The sequence below is a fragment of the Lepidochelys olivacea genome, assembly GCF_965140295.1.
Source record: "Lepidochelys olivacea isolate rLepOli2 genome assembly, chromosome: 6".
Classification (NCBI taxonomy): Eukaryota; Metazoa; Chordata; order Testudines; family Cheloniidae; genus Lepidochelys; species Lepidochelys olivacea.
Genome location: NC_140416.1, coordinates 8,506,222 through 8,512,221, shown reverse-complemented (window position 1 = coordinate 8,512,221; position 6,000 = coordinate 8,506,222). Strand labels below are relative to the sequence as shown.

The 6,000-nt window shown below is 43.6% G+C and overlaps 1 protein-coding gene across 5 annotated transcripts in view; it reads left to right on the top strand.

Annotated features, from left to right (window-relative positions):
• The first annotated feature begins 2,947 nt into the window (after nucleotides 1-2,947).
• Nucleotides 2,948-6,000, top strand: part of CTNND1 (catenin delta 1) — a 59,062-nt gene continuing 56,009 nt past the window's right edge. For 2 of the 5 annotated variants that reach the window (XM_084631571.1, XM_084631567.1), the window contains exons 1-2: nucleotides 2,951-3,096; nucleotides 3,429-3,487. The gene's annotated coding sequence lies outside the window, so the exon portion shown is untranslated. Of the gene's footprint in view, nucleotides 3,488-6,000 lie in introns of all 5 variants that reach the window. The other 3 variants (XM_084631570.1, XM_084631569.1, XM_084631568.1) reach the window with 2 other exon arrangements.

Below are 6,000 nucleotides of genomic sequence, written 5' to 3'. Positions count from 1 at the left end.
GCCTGGGAGTCACCTGATTGGAATTGATGTGAACATGCACTCGAAGAAGAAAAGACGGTTACTCACCTTCTTGTAACTGTTGTTCTTCTAGATGTGTTGTTCATGTCCATTGCATTACCCACCCTCCTTCCCCTCTGTTGGAGTAGCCAGCAAGAAGGAACTGAAGGGGGGTCGGGTTGGCAGGGTCATGTATTGAACACCACGAGGGTGCCACTCCAGAGGGCTCCCTAGCCGAACCAACGGGGGCTGCTGAGGGAAAAAGTTTCCGACGACCGTGCACGCGGCGCTCGCACACCAGATTGGAATGGAGGTGAACACCACATCTCGAAGAACAACAGTTACAAGAAGGTGAGTAATTGTCTTTTTGGAAATAGGTGTCTTCAGATGGATTAGCTGTAGTTTTCCAAACCAACCTGTTGTTTTTTCCTGCCAATGTCTCTTGTCTCTCTAGATCCCTTTGTAGTATTTCTCTACACTCAGTGCTGTTTTAAACATTCTCCAGTTAGTGCCTAGTCCTACTTCCCTTGAAGCCAATGGGAGCAGGATTAGACCCCTTTGTGTCATCTGTTGATTTAATTGGCATACTATTTACATCTGACCCCTTCCAGATCTTCATGAAAGATATAATTCGCACAGGGCATAACAGAGATCCCTGCAGCATCCCATTAGATGCCTCCCCAGAAATTGATATTCAATTGTTTATCATTTTCTTTGCTTACAGTTCTTCAGTGTACATGGTCTTGTCATAGTGGGGATTTTCTGAAATCCTTCCACCATTGTGCCTAGTACTGGGGACCTCTACTAGGCAGGGTGGGCGTGCCTGTGTAGGTCAACCACCAGTGATTTTACCACTGTGTCTTCTAGACCTGCTCTGAGCAACGTTAGACAGAACAGTGATGAAAATGTAGCAGATGGCCAGTCTACACTGGTGCTTTGATATTACATAAGCAATATAAGTCAGGTTCTCAACCTTTTTCTCTCTGAGGCCCCCCCAACATATTATAAAAACTCCATGGCCCACCTCTGCCACAACACCTGTTTTTCTGCATATAAAACCCAAGGCTGGCATTAGGGGGTAGCAAGCAGGGCAACTGCCCGGGCCCCATGCCACTGAGGAACCCACAAAGCTAAGTTGCTCAGGCTTCAGGTTCAGCTCTGAGTGGCGGGGCTCAGGGCCCTTGGCTTCAGCCTCATGTAGTGGGGTTTCATCTTTCTGCCCTGGGCCCCAGCAAATCTAATGCTGGCCCCACTTGGCACCCCCCTGAAACCTGCTTACGGCCCCCCAGGGGCCCCCGGACTCCTGGTTGAGAACCACTGATATATGTTGCAGCAGGCAGCCAGAGCTTGTAGGAAAGAGATCTTTATTGAGCATGCACAGTGGCCAGGGTTAGGTGCTAAAAGGCCTATGTTTGTCTGGTAGCAGATTGGCCCAGCTTGCATGCCTGAGCCCCTGGTGTCATACCAAATAAATTTTTAGTCTCTAAGGTGCTACAAGTACTTCGCGTTGTGTTTACACCAAACTAAAAGTTACTCCTGAAACCTGACCCTCTTTTTTCACTTCCATTCATTGTTCTGCACCCACTGTTGCTAGCCTTGGTGGGAGAATTTCAGGAAATCCTCAGTGTAAAGGCAGTCCATGAGATTGGTGTTCCTTAGCCCGGCTAACAGGAAAAAGATCACATGGTAGGAGTGGTAGCTGGTACGGACAGGTCACTGCTATGAGGAAACTCACATTGCTGGGACCTGAGTCTCCTCTCACTAATACCAATTGTATACAACTACTGCAGTGAAGATGAGGTAAAATGAGAGGAGTATCAGGTCCCTGGGTGTTGATATGGTACTGCTACAAGGAAGTCCTTGCTTCTGGAATCCCAGTTGGCACTGATGGGGGATTTCTGGCAGAAAGCAGTGCTCAGAAGGGAATGTGGAGAACTCCCTTGGTTTAAAAAACAGAATAAAAGAATTTGCTTTAAAATGACAAATGTGTACGATCTGCCCATTGATTCAGATATATGGCCTGATCTTTCTCAAAAGTATTTAGGCACCTAACTTTCCTGGTGCATTAGATAGCATTAGATATCTTCCAGGTTAACACTCTTTTGCAAATGTAATCAGAGTAAACAACCTTTAGGGCCCTGATGAAGGAAAACTTGTTGAAGCTTTTGTCTCTCTCCTGATTGGTGGTTTGGAATTTACAAACTGTAAATTGGATTAAATTAGTAATACAAAGCAAAAGAGCTATTTTCTTCAGTGATTTGAGAAGGAGGAAAGTAAATTCCTTACCCACTCTAGACTTTTAAATCAGTTGCTTAATTGCTAGCAAAAGCCACTGACTGAAAGAAAACAAGAGCTGATTGCAAATCCCCCAATCTGGGCTCATATAATTAAAACAAAAACAGCAGAATCAAGGTTGAATTTCAAATCCCAAATTCTCCCTAGATCCAAACATTTCCCCACACATCTTTTGTACCATCGTCTTTCCTCCTTTTCACGTGATTCTTGCAAAGATGGAAAACATATAAATAAAAAGCACAGGAGACAAATAAAAATGAAGATTTTTATTCTCATTTGCAAACAGGCAGAGGAGGTGAGTGGGAGAAAGAAACATACCGATCAAAAGAAATTGGACTGTGAATTGCATATCACATCAATACATTTATCATTCTGCCAAGCCTGTTTTAATCTTCTTTCTTGCAATTGATATTTGTAATATATTTTTATTTATTTTGTTCCCTTCCCCCCCAAAAAAGTTATTTTCTGCCCTCTTCCTTTTGTTGGTTTTTCCCCCTTTTTTCTTTTTTTTCGTTCTTTCTTTTTTTAATATTCTACAATAAAGTTTTCTATTGGATACTGCCGGTTCCCGCATTGATGTCTGCTTCCCATTGGAGCTTCGCAGAAGCTGACATCACTTAGGGAAAGAGGGGTTGGGCGTTGGGCTTGGTTGGAAAGCTTAGTTTATTACCATCAACCCCGCCAGCTTGTCTTTGGCTGGGTCGGGTGCAACTTCCATTTTAGGTGTTGGATCTGAAAGAGGAGGCGAGGGGGAAAAAAAAGCCAGAAAGGAAGAAATAGCAGCAGATCCCAGAGGAGAAAGAGGTGGAGGAAAAAAATCACTACGTTGGCTGCTTTGCTTTTTTTTTTTTTTTTTAAACCAACACCACATTTTGGCAGGGTTTTGCCACATGTTTTGCCTCTTACATTTCCTTTAGAGATTTGTTGGAAAAGTCCACGTTAGAGTTTTGGGCGTGTGTGTTTGCAAAGAGACCGTAAAAAAGAGTCTCACGTAGGGAAATTTTTGCTGGAGACTGACATTGTCATCCTGAGAGATTAGAAGGGAAGTTATAGGGCAGAGGAACAGCCGCACTGACAACTTTTATTTATTTTTGCTTTTATTTCTTCCCCCGGTACTTAAAAAAAAATCCCACAAGGAGGAGAAGCAAACTTATAGATCTCGCCACTGCAGCTCCTGAGAAGGGAGAAAGCCAGGGTAAGAATCGTGTGGTTTTTTTGTTTCTTGTTTTTTTTGTAAATTCATCTCATCTCTTGTTTTAACGCTTGTTGTTCACTTTGGTTTTTTGTTCCTTTTGTACTACAAACTAACAACTTCTCCTGGGCTGAGTTGCTGGGAAGCTGTTGTTTTTTGTGGTGTCTTCTGTGCAGGCTGGGGGAAGAATGTGATTGGGGTTGGAAAGTGGGTTTTTGGTTTTATTTGCTCCCTTTAAGATATTAATTTTAAAACTTTGGGAAACTGAGTTGTAGGGAGGTTTTGCAGTTGATAAAGTATTTGTATTAAGCTGTATTCTGGTTGGGAGTGTTGCGGTCTATTCTCTATGTCTCAGATCCACACTTTCTGCTTGGGTGGATCCCATTTTTTCCCCCAGGTGCAGTTGGGTGGGGACCTTTCACCTTTTAGTCTTCTAAAAAGAATCCACGTTGAGCTAGAACCTCTTTTTAATGCTGAATATGGGGGGGGGGAGTGGGTTAAAAGATTTGGAAAAAGGGGATATTTTTCACAGATTATAAATTCTAATCAACAAGTTGAGGCGGGTGAGGAATGACTTCGTCTTAAAGCCTCTATTAAGTGTGGAAATCTAAACCCGGTTCACATTCTACGCCCGAGACTTTGCTTATGTTAAAACTTACTGGAAGAAAGCAAAATTAAAAAAAAGCTTTAGGCAAACTTATTTTGAAGCAGTACTTTAGGAACTCCTAGTCTAATAGACTTTTTTGTAGTCTAATGTACTTTTTTTTTTAAAAAAAAAAAAAAAGTTGTTTCCCTGTAACTTTCCTTAGACTCCTATGTTTAGTCTCTTGGAAGCGTGTTGAGTGAGGATTGGGGTTTCTAGATACTACTAAGAAAGTGCTTATGTAGCCAGCTCACTGGGAACTAGGACGTTGGGCTAGTTTCTAGTCCCGAGAGTCGTCATCTGTAAGCTTAACTCCTCCATTCAAAACAAAACAAAAGCCTGGAATTCGATATGACACTAATTGCAACAAACTGGGGCGGAGAAACAGTCTGTGCTACTGTTAAAAATTATTATAGGAAGTTTAATTTGTCTCCTAAGCATATTTTTAAAAACATACTTTCTCTTCTCTTTCTCTCACTTTGCTGTGCACAGATTGTGATGTCTTGTTATATTTAAGGCTCTTGTGGCCAGAGATCCTGGGGGAATATTCCAGGTGGGGGAAAAAAGCAGCAAGCAGTCTAGTTTCTGGAAACTTGTTAAGACCCATGCCCTGCATCTAAGCACCTGTATCTCTTCTCCCCTCACCTGAGGTTTTGGTCTTGGGTGCATCAGAGCAAGAAAAGAGGGTGTTCTATTTAGAGAGTGGCTAGAGGACAGGTTTGGAAATGGTCTGTGGGTTTCAGTGGTGACTCATGTTCTATTTAGTACCCCTCATAATTCTTCTCTCCCCACTCCTTCCCTATCTGGATTATAAAGGGTTGGTGTAAGAGGGTAGCTGCTGTGAACAACTCATGGTTTTGGCTGTAGTAGCCTTTCACAGCCAGGGAGCCCAGACGAAGTGCTCTGACAGCTGGCAAAAGAACACGGGCACTTCTGAAAGTAGATTCAGAATGACTTGATGTCTCTGCTGGGTGGCTGTGAGTGGTGCGACTCTTTGCTGGTACTTCCCACCCCCAAAACTGATTGCAATACCCTGTTCCTATGTTCAGTCTTGTGGCCTATCTGTAGGGCCTGGAGTGTGGCCTTGGGCTCACTTATTGCCTTACAGCATTGTCTAACCCCCTCATCCTTCTCCTCTCATGCTAGGAGTTATGTTGGCTGGTTTCTGGGGTGTCTGAGATTTGAGTGAAGCATGTAACCTTGACCTCTCGTCCCAACCCCCTCCCCCCCAAAAAAAAGAAAGAAAAAGAAAAAAAGTAATCTTTCTGTGCCAATCTCCTAATTCTGAGCAGGAGAGAGAATGCATCTCTCTTTGGACAGGCATTTAATGTTGGAGTAAGGGGCGGCTAGCATTGCAAATGGTATCCTGCTCTTTCCCCCTGCAACATAGTTCCCTTTGTTAAAGTAAGGGAAGTTGCTTATGTGTGTTAGAAGCAGGGAGTATTTTGGGTGCGGAGGCCTTTCCTGGGGGCTGGGGGGTATCCGGGCCCAAGGTTATATGCTGTGATGTCTCCCTAAGATTTTGGCCTGTGGAAGGGGAGAAAGAGTTGGGAATTGGGATTAGGTGTGTGTGAGGAACCCTATGCAGACTAGACTAAAGCTGGCCAGGGCAGATCTCAAACTGTTACCTCTTCCTAGACTCTCCTGTTATCTAATTTGCCTCCTCCTTTGTTCTTGCAGGGAAGGGACTGTGCCTCTAGGGAGGGTCAAAACTGCTAGGTGGAGCCCATCTAGCATGCGCCCCCCCCCCCCCCAAAAAAAAACCCCACAACCCCACAGACTCCTGGTAATGTGGCAATTTATTTATTATAATTTAATAATAAAAAAAAACCTTTTTCTCTGGCTCAGTCTAACCAGCGACATTGAAATGTCT